At 34.7% G+C, this 15,583-nt stretch overlaps 1 protein-coding gene and 1 pseudogene across 1 annotated transcript in view; one reads left to right on the plus strand and one right to left on the minus strand.

Moving 5' to 3' along the window:
* Positions 1–15,583, plus strand: part of ADAMTS17 (ADAM metallopeptidase with thrombospondin type 1 motif 17) — a 507,844-nt gene that overhangs the window by 418,750 nt on the left and 73,511 nt on the right. The gene's annotated exons all lie outside the window — the stretch shown is intronic.
* Positions 3,102–14,637, minus strand: LOC127552294 (replication termination factor 2-like; annotated as a pseudogene).

The following is a 15,583-nucleotide window of genomic DNA, read 5'->3' on the forward strand; positions in this document are numbered from 1 at the left end:
CTTTCTTCCACAGAAAAGAAATGTTTAAAATATTAAAAAAAAATCTAAAAGCCTACATTTACAATTTAAACATGAAACAGTTGGAGAACTGCTATAAAAGCATTTCACTCAAGCATTTGTTAAGCTGCTATAAATGTTCGAGGCACTGTGTTAAACACTGGGAATTCAAAAGGAGGAAAAGGAAAGCCGGTTCTCACTTACAACCTTACAACCTAATAGAGGGAGACAACATGCAAACAAATATAAACAAAGCACGTTATAATATAGGATAAAAAGGAAATAATTAACATAGGGAAGGTACTAAAGGTTGAGAAAAACTTCCTGTAAAAGATAAGATCTTTAAGACTAAAAAGAAGCCAGGGAAATCAATAAGCAATGTTGAAAAGGGAGAACATTCCAGGCTTAGTTATCAGGCAGAGAAAATATGTGGGGCAGAGAAATGGAGTGTCTTATTCACAGAGAAGAGACTAGTATAACTGGAATGAAGAATATATGGCAGGAAAGGTAAGGAGGAAGTAAGTTATAAAGGGCTTTGAATGCCAAAGAGCATTATGTGTTTGATCTTGGAAATGATAGGGAGTCACTGAAGTTAACTTATTGGACCTGGACTTTAGGAAAATTCCTTTGGTAGTTGAACGGAGGATAGAGAGAGAGATTTGAGGCAGGCAAATCAATAGCAGCTATGGCAATAGTGGAGGCATGAGGTATCAAAGGAGAGAAGGGGGCATAATCAAGAAAATTGTCTTTTTTAAAATTTACTTTATTAACAAAAAAAGAAAAGAAAAAAGGAAAACAGAAAAGGAATAAGAAAACAAAACAAAAGGGAATATTGCCAAGTGCCTAGTAGAACAACAGGAAGTATTCAAAATATATAACAAATTACTAGTTCAAGAAAAAAAATATATATATATATACACATATATACGTATTAGTAGAAGAAATTATATTCATGAATGTCCATCTTTACTTCCTTGTAAATCATTCTTTTGTTCTCTGCTTTGCACCTTTTTAACTTTATTCTTTCCCCTCCTTTCACCTCCCTAAGCAAGCTATAATTAAGACATATTAATGTATCCTTATATAGATATATACATACACATACATACTCACCCTATCCCTCCTCCCTCATATACCACACAGATCTTTCCTATCCCTGATGACTCTCTGTTTTAATTATGTTCCTAACTAGCCTTGTTATTACTTAACCTCCCCCCACCCATAAATCCCTCCCTTGTCTTCTTCCCTCCTTTGCTTCCCCATCTGCCCATCCCTCCCCTCTTATTTTTTTATAGATTTTGGAGGGTGTTATACGCTATATTCTTCATAGTGTGTGTGTGTGTGTGTGTGTGTGTGTGTGTGCACAAGCACGTGTACAGAGAGTGAGTGTGTGTTGCCTATTTAACTCATTCCCAATGTCAGAACTATGAGCTCTTCTACCCCCCTCTGATGCTTCTGTCTAGTCTTCTTCTGCACCTCAATTGTATAATATGATTACTATTTTTACCTAACCCAACTTAACCTTAACTTTAACCCAAACTTTCTTTTGAGCTAACTTAAACACAGGGTATACAGCTCTCATATTTAAAAAAAAAAAAAATTATTGCGTTTCTAGAAATTGATCTTTAATATTAGCTTTTATGTTAATTTTTCTATTAAGTTCCAGTTTGATTAATATAAAGTCCTGAAAATCTGCAAGTTCACTGCATGTCCATTTTTTGCCATTCAATATTATAATTTTGCTGGATATGATATTTTTGGCTGTAGATCTAGTTCTTTTGATTGTCGGTAGATTTGATTCCAGGACCTGAGTCTTTTACTGTAGCTGCTGATAAATCCTATACAATTCTTACTGTAGCTCCAGCATATTAGAATTGTTTTTTTTTCTTATTTCTTCCAAAATTTTCTCTTTTATCTATTGGTTTCAAAATTTGGCAATAATATTCCTACATGTTTTCCCACAAAGTATTTTTTTGAGGTGATGATTTGCGGATTTTTTCTATTTCTATTTTCCTCTCATATTCCATCATTCCAGGACAATTTTCTTGGATTATTTCTTGCATTATTGTGTCAAGGTTATTTTTTTGGTCACAACTTTTAGGAAATACAATTGTTCTTATATTTTCTCTTCTTGATCTGTTCTCCAGATTTGTCTTTTTTCTTGTAAGATGTTTCACATTCTGTTCTATTTTTTCATTCTCTATAATCTGTTTTGTTATTTCTTGGCCTCTCATGGCTTCCCTGGTTTTCCTCTTGCCCAAATCTAATTTTCAAAGAAATTTTCATCTTTGAGACTCTATATTTCTTTTTCTAATTAGTTGACTTTTTATAATCTTGTTTTTCTTAGTTTTTTTTTTTTTTTAGTTTTTTCTCTATATCTCTCATTTGATTTTTAAATTGTTTTTTTTTCTTCTTTGTTGGTTCATTTTTTAAAAATAAGAGATATAGCACCTCTAATCCTGGGATTGGGGGGTGGGGGAGGATGGTGCCTCAAGCGTCCTTTAAGCTCTCTCCTCTGATCTGGAACCCCAAATAAAAAGCTCCACCCTCTATCAAGTGCCCACATAAAGCAACCTCCCAGTCCCACTGCCTCTGCATCCAACTGATGTATTACTTGCTTTTCACCCAGTATGGTTCTACAACATATCTAGGCCTGGCATTCGGAATCAGAAGGGGTTCACTTAGTCTTCTTTGTCTCAGACCCCCAAATCGTCAAGCAGTCTGGTAGGTGAAAGCTTCTATGATTCCTGCTAAGGCTGAATCCAGCTAGCCCCAGAGCTCCCCACTAGAAGCTAGCCCTGAAGTGTTTGAGTTCATTCCTGGCCCAGAGACTTTCTTCAGATCTTCTTGGGTTGTACCTAGAGGACACCCTTCTATCCCAACTCTTTTTGATTTTTAACCAGTTTATGTTCACCCTGAGGCACGAGTTTGTTCTATTTGAGGAGAAAATCTGGAGAGCTTGAAATTTATCAATCTATTCCTTCATCTTCCCAGAATCCTCCCTGAGAATTTTCTTTTTTTTTTTCTTTTCTTTTCTTTTTTTTTTTTTTTTTTTTACAGGCAAGGACATGTTTATAAATACTATTCAAAGTATAACAAACCAGATGATATTAGATTACAATGACTAGTGTATATGAAAACTATTTTTTCTTGGGGAAGAGAAACTGTAGTCATACAAAAGAGCATTTTACCTGCAATATACTGTTTGAGTAACCCAATTGGAGAACATTTCCTTATAGCTTTTGGCTGAGCTGTGTATTTTAAAAATTGATTTGTAAACTTCTGATTCTTCATTGTCTGCTATGGATTTCTTGGTGCTTCCAGAAGAAGACTTCCTAAGTTTTTCTGAAGAACTTCCATTTGTTTCTGTACTTTACTAAGAAGTGTTGAGTTTTTCTCTCTGGAATTAAATCGTGTTTCTTCATATTTTAAGCCCTTAATTTTTGATTGCCCTGGAGATTCTTCAGTAATATCTGGCTTAGAAGCTGAATCTACTCTCTAGGGTTTCTTGGAAATTTTTCCCCCAGTTTCTTTTTGACTTGTCTGTCTTCTATTTTCCTTTTTTTTTTTTAACACATCTTCTTTTTTTGCCATTAAGCACAATGACTTAAATTTCTTGAAGAGGGACACTACACATGTGATAAATTTCAACTTTGATTTCTTTCAAGACTCGTTCAGAAGATACACAACCATTACAGTGCAAGCAGCAAAACCTGTGCTGACCATTCATTGCTAGACCTACAACAAGGCAAATAAATTGGGCACACTGGAGGTCATTATATTTATCATCTTTTTTTATTTCCTTTATTACCACTCCAGGCTGGATTATCAGCTTGCTTCAGCTCTGTCACATTTATCTCCCTAAGAATTTTCAAAAGTTAAAGTCACAGAGTTTAGTAGATATTGGATACAACAGAAAGTAAGGAAAAGAGGATGTCAAATACATGGCAACCCTGGAGGATTAAGGGAATGGTGTTGCTCTCTACAGTAGGAAGGTTGAGGGGATGGAGTGAAGATAGTTTAGGGGGAAAGGCAATAAGTTCTATTTTGGACATGGTTAGCTTAAATTTACTGGACAGCCATTTTGAGATGTCTGAAAATCATTTAGAAGATGCAAGATTATATATAAATGTGTGTGTGTGTGTGTGTGTGTGTGTGTGTGTGTGTGTGTGTGTACATAGAGGACATTCAAGAACTTGGTGAAAATTAGCAACATAAACTTGGGGTTTTAGAGAATGGTTTGAGAAAGTGAGTGTTTAAAGTGATTTGCCCACTCTGATACAGTCACTATGTGATAAAGGTAGAATTTAAACCCCAGCTGTCCCTCAATGAATGAATGAAAACAATTTAATAAGTGAATACTTTTGAGCCAAGCACTATGCTACTTACTGGATACAGATACAAAATTAATCATTTTTGCCTTCAGGAACCTTATATCCCAATTTTGGGGTGGGGAGGGGATAGGAGAATGGAATGACTGGGAGGATTGTTTTAGTCTTGAGGGTCCCAAGAACTGATAAGAGGAGATGTAAGAGAAGAGATCCATATTCTGTTTCCCTTAATAATGGCAGCATTTAGTTTCTTATGATTCCTGAACTAGAAAACTGCTGTTAAGGGAGTGAGACAGTTACAAACTTGGGTAGAGCTGGCTAAATGAGGCAGGAACTAGTCGGGATAGCACCAAAGCTGATAGTATTAATTCCCTTAAGATATAGTCTCTGGTTTTGATGGCACAGTGAGCAAGACTGGACCATCACCAGTCATCTTGACTTTTGTCTTACCACTGGATTCAGAGGAAAGAATGAGGCTAACAATTTTGTCTAGCTCTGCCCAAACCAGCTCACACAAAAGTAAAGATATTATATTTGTGATGTCATTGGTCTTTGAAAAACAAAGGGCCACCACCACCAAAAGCAATGAGAAATAAGATACATACGCATTTGTATACATGTCTATATAGTTATCATTAGAGTTAGCCTTACTGTAGACAGAGAATATTCTGAACAGTAATATACATTTATATGTTGCTAAGTAGTGCATTGGACAGAGTATTGAACCTGAAATTAGACCTAGTTCAAAACTGATTTGAGACACTTACTTAGCTGTGTGACTTTATATCACTTAACCCTTTGTTTGTTTCAGGTTTCTTTTCTGGAAAAATATATGCTTAATAATACCACTTACCTTCTATCATTGTGATGATAAAAGAAATATTTGTAAAGCATTTTGTAAATCTTACAACACTATATAAACACAATTATTATATAAATGGTTAAAGTTAGATGTGGGGCAGCTAAGTGGAACAGTGGATAGAGTGCCAGACTGGGAGTCAGAAATTTTTGAGTTCAAATCTGGCCTCAGATATTTATAAGCTGTGTGACCTTTAGCAAATCACTTAATCCTATTTGTCTCAGTTTCCTGATCTGCAAAATGAGCAACAGAAGAAAATGGCAAACTACTCCAGTATCTTTGGCAAGAAAAACCCAAATGAGGTCACAAAGAATCAGACATGAATGAATGACTACAACAAAAAAGTTTAGACGTATCCACATATAATTTATATGTGCATATGAATATTCATGAGTATATGTATATATTGTTAAAGTTAATCTAAATGACTAGTCCAGGTTTTGTCCCAGAGCACTGAAAATTTAGGTGTATTACTCTTTCACAGCAAAGTTTAGCACATCCCCTCAATTGAATTTATCTTAAATCTGTTTTATTATTTTCACATCGTTAATTACAAATTTATTTGATGATTCCTTTTCTTGTTGTTTATCCTCTATGCCTTTCATTATGTTTGCCCTAATCATAAAAACTGCAAGTTACATCTAAATTCTATTTGGTAATCCAATTTTTCAGTTTATGATGAAAGGGAAACTTTGCAAGTGTTTATCAATAGTTTAGCCACAAAAAAAAACCCCTACAATATATCATTTGTAACTATTTGCAAAATTTAGAAGACATACATTATTGTTAAATTTTACTTAAGTCTTTAATGGTTCCTATGTAACAACTATTCAGTCATAAAATGGAAACAATGTAAAATGGAGCTATTCATCCTAAATTAACATTCCAGCCCAAGCCCTATGCTTTTCCATTTTGCACACACCATTTCTGTTAGAATTCCTTTCCCTTTAACTTGCTGAATTCTTCTTCAACTAACATGCCATCTATTCTAGTAAACCTTCTCTGATCTTCCAAGAATAAAAAACTTTCTTGTCTTTCAATATAGCACATTACTTGTTTCATACTTGTACAGTTGAGAATGTAAATCCTTTTCTTCTTCCACTTTTGAATCTAGCATACTCCCTGAAGTAGTAAATTCCAAACCTTTCTCTGTTCTCTCTCTCCCCAACTTCATTTCCTAAGTTTGTGAAGAAAAATCATCAACATCATAATAGGAATAGTAATGATATAAATGTAACCCATTCTTCAAGAGCTTACAAACTCCTGTACATATATTATCTCATTTAAGCCTCATAATGAGCCTATGAAGTAAGTTCAGGTATTATCTCCATTAGACAGTTAAGTAAGAAAATACTGAAATGGATCTGTGATCTTATCAATATGGATGCTTCTTTCAATGAGGCGAACTTCAATCCATCCATGCCAGTCTATTCTGTGTGAACTCTGTCCATGTTCTTCCATGAATTAACCAAGATGTATATCTAATACATCACTCACTTTCTCCTGACCTGTAGAAATACCAGTGGAGCAGTCCACCCATAATCCTTCATCCTCAACAGCTGACCACTCGTCTTTTATTATAGTGGTATATTTCCATGGTGATGCCTTTCACTCCTATTTTTCTTTGAAGTGCCTCAATGTTTATAGGTTGTGGCTGGCTCACACTCACTTCTCCATTTTATGTGACACTTATTTTCAATCTTTTAAAGACTATTTGATAACCTATCTCAGACATGCAACAGTGGTAGAATATTGAGAATAAGAGCAGCTCAGCTCACTTTCTGGCTCATACTTAAATAAGTTAAAAAAAGAATTCTTTGTGGAATTCTCTGTGGAAACTATGGACTGCTCTAGGACCTCTTTTTCAAACTCCAGCCCACTGAAATTTAATGATACTGACAGTGGAAGCCAAGTCTAAATCCTTGAATGACAATTCCAATGAGGAAAATGTCAGGAAGAGGACAGCCTATAACCAACTTGTTTCAGTCAGAATGCATACCCTGATTCCCCACAAACAAAACAAAATTGTACCTCAGGATGAACACAGACTAGTGAAAAATAAATAAGGAAAATGGAGTAAGAGCCCAACCATAGAAACTTACTATAGGAATAGGGAAGACCAGGGTTCATCTTCAGAGGAGAATACTGAAGTTAAAAAAAAAAAAAGCCTCTTCTTCTACTTCAAAAAATAATGTTAAATGGCTATCTACCTGGAAAGAATTTATAGAAAAACTCGGACTTTAAAACTCAGATGAGAGACATTGAGGAAAAGCTTTAAAAAAAAACAAAAAAAAATCAAGAAAAACAAAATTATGAAAAACTAGAAAAGGAAATCGAGTCTCAAAGAAGAAAATAATTCTTTGAAAATTATAATTGGGAAAGGGAAAATCAGTGAATCTATGAGACCAAGAAATAAAACAAAATATAAAAAAGGAAAAAAAAAGAAGAGAAGTGGAAACACAAGAAAAACAACAGATCTGGAAAACAGATCAAGAAGAGAAAACATAAAAATAATTGGATTATCTGAAAGTTGTGTCCAAAAAAATTACCTTGGAACAATCATGCAAGAAATAATCAGAGAAAATTGTAATGAAGTGATAGAGCAAGATGAGAAAGTAAAAGTAGAAAAGATTCCCCAATCACCACCTCAAAAAAATACTACAAAGAATATACACAAGGACATTATTGCTAAGTTTCTAAACCCTCAGAAAATTTTACAAGAAACAAACAAAAAAATTCAAATATACTGGAGCTACAATTATAATTGTACAGGATTTATCAGCAGCTATAATAAAAGACCATTACGTATGGTCAATCAAAAAAATTAGGCCTGTGATCATATTTCACAAAACTAAATGTAATATTGAACCCCTCCAAAAATGAACATTCAATAAATTCACAGATTTTCAGGTATTTGTCTTAACCAAACCTGAACTAAAATTTAACATATAACAGTTAAAATCAAAAACTAATTTCAAGGGACTCAACAAGGACAAACCATTTATGTTTTATACATGGAAATATAAATGATAGGTCTAAGAAGTGGCATTAGCAATTTAGAAGTTCCAAAAAAAGATTGGGGCAAAACTGAGCAAAACTATCTAGGAAAAGATAAAAATAGTTATCAGGCTGATATGTGCCTGAATAAGGCACAGAGAAAGAAATGATATCAAAGTATCACATGGGGGAGGAGAACTGGTAGTTCTAAAAATAACACCAGAAATTAGTTAAATAGGGAACAGTACATATATTGGATAATACATATATATGTTATTTACACACACACACACACACACACACACACACGCATCCAGAAGAAGAAGAATAAGATAAGGTGAATATAAAAGGGCATGTAGACTAACAAGAGTAGGACAAAATATTTAAATTAATGGAAAAGAGATACAGAGAGAGGAAAAGGAGGACAGGCTAATTGGGGTAAAATAAATAAAATAAAACGATGTATTCTAAATTCTTTCCCCCCTTTTCCTCCTTCCTCTTTGAGAAGGCAATTTGATATAATCTATATATGTATAATCATGCAAAACGTATTTCCGTTAGTCATGTTGTGGAAAAAAACACAGACCAGAAAACCTCCAAACAAACAAGAAAAATAAAGTTTTAAAAAGTATACTTCAATCTGCATTCATAATCCATTAGTTTTTTTTCTCTGTAGGTGGATAATATTTTTCATCATAAGTCCTTTACTATACTCTTGCATCACTGTATTGCTGAGAAGAGCTAAGTCATTCACAATTGATTATCTTACAGTATTGCTACTACTGTGTACAATGTTATTCTGGTTCTGCTCATTTCACTTTGTATCAGTTTGTATAAGTCTTCCTGGATTTTTCTGAGAGCATTCTACTTATTTTTTTATGGAACAGTATTCCATCACAGTCATATACTTCTTCAGCCATTCTCAATTGATGGACATTCCCCTCAATTTCCATTTCTTTGCCACTACCAAAAGAACTACTAGAAATTTTTTTTGTCAATTCAACTTTTTATTATCTTCTCTGCAGACTCTTGCCTATGACTAATCTTGCCTTGCCACGTCTCAGATTTTGTCTATTCTCACTATCAGCCTCCTTTTTACCACTCATGTGCTATGCAATGAAGTTAGAGACAATTGGTAAATTCTGCTAACTAGATCCTCTACAATTTTATATTATTTAACTGTTTAAATTTATATTATTTTCAGCTATTCCCTCACTGGGGCAAGGCAGTCTTTTGTGCCTTACCAAGCTCACTGTCCCACTCAATATAGTGCCTTTTCTAAACCATTTTTTCCCTTCTCAAAACTCACATAGATCCTCCTCTACTTACCTTCTCAGCTACAAACCTTGTCTCATAATTCATTGGATATTTTGAAATCATTCTCTGAACTCTCTCTTTTCTTTTTCTCCTCAAGTAACTCATATACTATTCTCTCTTCCTTCACTCCAGTCTCACATGAAAAGGTGATTCTTTTTGTTGAGGAAATCATCTCTTTATGCACAGTTGATCCCATCATATTTTCCAGTCAATTGCTCCTTCTATTATCCCGACTCTCACTTTTCCTGAGTCTCTCCTTGTCTGCTAAATTCTATTTTTTTCCCTACTGCTTACAGACAAGTTCATGTTTCTAGGCTTGTATCTCACATCATCCCTTCATCTTCCTTTCCACAAGATCATATTACAGGACAAAGAGATTGTTTATTTGACTGTTTTCTATGTAATTAGGAACTCCTAATAGGTCCGAAGCTAAAAATAGACTCAATTCTGAAGAAAGATCATTGTGATTCTGATGATTACAGAAAAAGTAAGGAATATTCGAAAGAAATGTGGCATCCTATAAAAAGGCAAAATTTGTGTTTCAAAAAGTTCTTTTCAATCTTGAGCAATACTGAACACATCATGATGGTTAGAGATTCTCATGGAAATCATCATTGATGTGTGTAGGAAACTTTAGACATTTTCTATAACAAGGGATCCAAAACTTTCAGGTGTCTGGTATAAATTTTGTTGAATAGATAGAAGAATCTATGGTCCTACTAGCCTAAGTTTAGCTCCTGTTACACAGCACTGATATACTTAAAGATGAATTAACATCTCCTTTTCTTTTTAGAACTAGTGAAACTCTCCTTTGAGTTGCACTACTGATATAACTCTATCTTTCTCATCATGGATAGGCCTTTCTATTAAATCTTGAAAGAACTTATTTTTCCTATTGCTTCATGTTCCTTGATCCTGCTGTCACAACAACAACCTGGTAACTACTATGACAAGTTCTTTGTTTACCCTCTGGGTAAATCCAATTTCCCAAAAGTTCTGTGCCTTCAAGCTGGGTGTATAACCACTGCCTGTCAGAACCATTATCTTGTATGCTACTCCATATGCCTTGAGGGAGGAGGGTGAGGGAAGCTGTGTGTGACTATCCCTCATTGAACTACTGTCTTTCTGTGGAAACTTTTCTATTTCTGTTTTTCTATTTTTTTCTATTTTGCCATGAGCATTAATTTTTAAAAAGAGAGAAAGAAAGAAAAAGAAATTTGAGTTCATATGCTATGAGCTTCTTCCTTTACTGTTCTCCATATCTTATAATCCCTCCACATAGTCTTTTAATCTTTCTCCCTATCTCAGAAATCAACACCAAACTTCTTTCTTTTCCTTCCTGAAATATACCTTCCTGTCTTTCATTCTCTCTTTGTATATCAGTTTCAGTATCTCCATATCCCATATCCATTGCCTCCTTTCCTACTGGCCACAAACATTCCCAGATCACCTCCAACATAAAAAAGGCAAAGCAACCTTTGTTTAAATCCTGCCTTCCAGATGATTCTCAAATCTATATGTCTAGCCTTAATGTCATATTGAAAGAAGCTTAGAGATTATTTAGTAAAATTCCCTCATTTATAGACAAAGAAATTTAGGCTCAGAGAGGATAAGTGATTTGCACAGTTAGTGGCAGATATAGGATTTAAACCATGTCCCCCGAACTTGCCTACTGGGTATCTATACCTTTGTGCAAATAATTTGGTCAGCAACCTTAGCACTCTCCTCCATTAGTACAGTGGTATCAACAATTACCTTTATTATTCTTTTCCTTCTTACTATCCTAGAACTTGTTGTAACAATGATTAAAGCCTATGTATTCACTCTAGTTGTAACGTCCCATCAGCATCTTAAATCCAAACTGTCCAAAATAAAACTCATTATTGTTCTCCCTTTCCAAGTCCATCCATCCATCAAACTTCCCTTTTTTTTCAAGAAACAGTTATCATTCTTGTCACTCTCATTCACCACCTCAAACTCATTCTTGACTCATTTCTCTCCACCCCTCATATGTGATTATTTGCCAATTCTTGTCAATTTTACCTCTCCTCTATTTTTCCTCATGTATCCATTCCCTTTTTTCCACTCAATAGTCTACCAACCTACTTTGAGTTCTCATCATCTTCCACGTAGAGTAGTAAAATAATCTCCTAATTTGTCCCCCTGCCTTTCCTCCTCTCCGATCCATCCCACACACAGCTATTGATCATTTCTCTGAAAAAAAAAATCTTTAGTGGAATATCATTGTCTCTATGATAAAGTAGACTCCACAGTCTGGCATTTTATACAGTCCTCCAAGATCTGTTTCTTGTCTATGTTTCCAGAGTTATTGCATAGCACTCTATTTTATGTATTCTACAGCCAATAAAACTAGTTCATTGGATGCTCCCTGAACTTGGTTCAGTTTCTATGCCTTTCTAATCTATGTCTGGAATGTACCCTTTCTTAACTATGTCTTTAAGATTCTTTCAAGCTTCACTTCCTAACCCCTTTCCTCACAACCCCACTTAGTGGCTCTACCTCCACAAATTATCTTGCATTTATTTATCTGCATATATAGTGTATCCCTGCAAAATCAACTTAAGTGACTCAAGGTCAGGACTGTTTTGCTTTTATGTTTATATCTCCAAAGACTTGCATGTAGTGGATGCTTAAATTAAAGCTTGCTGAATTGATTTTTGTACTTTTAAAAAACAGCTATAGTTATTTGTATATGTGTCATATCTTTCATGAAACTGTCAGCTTCATGAAGGCAGAAACTTGAGTTATGACTACCAAAATTCATTTCATAGTATCTGGTTTGTAGGTTCTGTGGTCCTTCCTATTATGGATATAAATGAAGCTATCTTTTCCTCTTTGAACTTTTAATTTCAAGTACTATCTTTCCTTTCTGAGAAATATAAACATTGCAACATTACATTTAATATAAATGCATATATATGTATTACATAGAAACTAATTGAAGGCTTCCCCCCCCCCCCCCCGCCCGGGGTGGGGGTTGTGTATTAGACATTAATTCCGCCTCTCCTATAAAATTTGAGTTAGCCTTTTTATATAAAATTCTGAGAGAAAACACCATAAATACTTGAGGCCCATTTCCATATTAATTAGCTGCTGTCCTACATACCCATGTCATTTTAGTTGCTTATTGCTTATACCTCTGAAATTTGCTAAATTTTCCACTATTCCTGCAACTACAACATTAGAGGGATGTTCCCATCTGGATCCAAACAGCCCCACTGCAACTAGAATCACTGATAAGATTTTCTATTTTATCCCTGCTGTTAATATACGTCAAGTAAATTGGAAAATATTTAAATCCTATTCTCTCAAAGACCACAAAGAATTTACCAAGTCAAAGATCTCAAAAAGGTATGTCTGGGAACATAGCATATTAACACTTTGATCCCCATCAATTGTTTTATTTGAATTCCTGAAAAAAGGAAGGAGCATTTCTAACATGTCAGAGATAAAACGTTTCCTATATAGAGAGACTCTTGGAAGTCAACTTCAAGGAAGCATCATACTATTACCCAGAACTAGACATACCCACTCTTTCTCTGGTTTTTAGCCAGCTAAAAAAGACTATCCTTTCATAACTCCCTTGGACTTATAAAAATTGCACGTGGATTTTTTCCTCTTTTCTCTTGTAGTGCTCATGCATTCCAAATGAGAGACATTTACTGCTAACAGTAAGAACTGAAATGGGTGGAGGAAAATAATCGTCTTATCATTTAAAAATTTCATCAACTCATAGATCTCCTTCCAAAAGCTGTTCACTATAGTGTACCAGTATCTGATATTATACCTTACCTAAACCTTGTATCTTCTGAAGCACTCAGCACAGTGTTTCGTACAAATTAGGCACATAAGGAATACTTGTTGAATTGTATTGAATGTTATCTGAGCAGAACCACTCTTAATATTATATAAGGTAGATAGTTGCCTGATTCATTGTATCACTCATGGGACATTTAAAATGATATTACACCTAAAAAAAAGGTACCTCTTTGATGTGAATCTCAAATTTCATAATTTTAACTTAAGTCCTTTACTTTAGGGGTTGATCCTCTGTGAAAAAAATGCAGATATCCCTGTGATGCATAGCATAATAAATAGATTCATGACTTCTTAATGCTGCAATGAGATCATGGATATCATGTCCAATTAAATTGCCACATGAGAAAATCATAACCAGGAGAAACAAAATGATACTATTGTTGTTATATAGTACTTACAATGTATCAGACAATAGATTGAGTACTTTACAAATATTTCATTTGAGCCTCACAACAACTCTAGAAGGGAGGTATTAATGTTACCCCCATTTTACAGTGAGGAAACGGGGGCAAACAGAAGTGACAAGAAACGTGAGAGGCTGAATTTGTCCTGGGATCTTCCTGACTCCCTGAAACAGTTATCTATGTTCTATGGCACTGCCCAGCTGCCTGAAATAATTTGCCCAGAGTTACATAGTTAGCTAAGGGCAGATCCAGAATTTAAACCCAAGTCTTCTGACTTGGTTGAATAAGTTTTCTATTATCAATACAAATAATTTATATCTACTACAGTATGAATGGCTTATTAGAGTCTTTCCTATTTTATCAGATCCTTTCCCAGAAAAAACTTTTTCTGAGAGAATAGACAAAGAGATCATGAGGACATTGGGCATACAAGTGGGAAAGATTATACCACTGAAAAAGAAAGTTATACAGAAGGAAGAAGGGATGAAGGAAAACCCTTAATATATATATATATAGATATATATAATATATATATCTATATATATATATATTTCCCTAGGATCAGCACTGTGGAGAATGTATACTTAGAAACTAGCACTGCCTGCTGAAATATCAAAGGAAAAGTTTCCAAATGAGACCTATCATTGTGCTTGTTCAGCTAACCCTCTAATATAAGTTCTGATGCTAATAATGATGTTTAACATAGTGCCCTTCATCCCAAGCCAAAATGTGACATCCATTATATCGTGTTTAACCCTCACATCTGTGGCTGCTTAGCTTCCTGGGCAGAGCTTGGTGCTAATGAGGCCACGGTTGCAGGTTCAACCTTCCTATGGCCAATTAGCTTTGCACTGAGAAAAACGGCTCCGTGACCACAGACTGAGCCTTTCATTCTGGCTAGCTCTTTTCCACATGCAAACTACAGATCACAAAAGCCACTAGGCAATAAAGCCTCTATGCTTGAGATGACTCACCACTAATGGAAAAGCAACTCAAAATGCATGCTTGATAACCACAGCACTTGTATACTCCTGTGAACTTAAGTAAATCTCTAACAAATAGCTATTAAGGTGGGTTGTTTTTTGTTTTTTGATTTTATACTTGAACTAAAAGGTGAAACAAGGTGACATATACTCACCCACCATCTCTTCATATGCAAATAGGATAAATGAGAACAAGAGTGCTGTTTTCTTTTCCCCCACAACCCTCCCAGGACCCTGGCCAGGGCTTATCCAACTTAACCATGCTATTTCTACAAAAATGAGAAAGGGGATTATTTAGAAATTGTCAGCATTTAAAGCAAGCTAGATTTTGTATCTGAGAAAGAAAAACATTATAGGGTTTTTAAAAAAACAATTTACAGAGATGTTGATAATAATATCAGCTAGCATTTATATAGCACTTTAAAGTTTTACAAAGTGCCTTTAAAATTTTATCTCATTTTATTTATTTACTTAATCTCATAACAGATGTAAGACTAACAAGCTAACAAGCTAAGGTTGTCAAACAGATAATCACTTAAAAAAAAAAGTAGCATAAATCCCGACATGAGTGAGAGCTTGGCAAGACTGTAAGTAAGAGGACTACTGTACTGGAAAATTACTGAGTGTTGTTTATAAAAGCAATCAGACAGGAATGTTACTCTTGGATTTTAACATTCTGCATCAGCAGCTGTATTATTCTTTTTGATGCCTAATTTTTTTCCCCCAAACTTAGTAACTGGGTGTGGCATAACCTGTTACCAAAATCAAGATTCACCTGATTATTTTTACTCAAAACATGTATTGATACAAACTACAGTTACAAGGAATGTAACGTGATAGAGTGTGACAGGAGAA

This window comes from Antechinus flavipes, chromosome 2, assembly GCF_016432865.1.
Source record: "Antechinus flavipes isolate AdamAnt ecotype Samford, QLD, Australia chromosome 2, AdamAnt_v2, whole genome shotgun sequence".
In the NCBI taxonomy this organism is placed as follows: domain Eukaryota; kingdom Metazoa; phylum Chordata; class Mammalia; order Dasyuromorphia; family Dasyuridae; genus Antechinus; species Antechinus flavipes.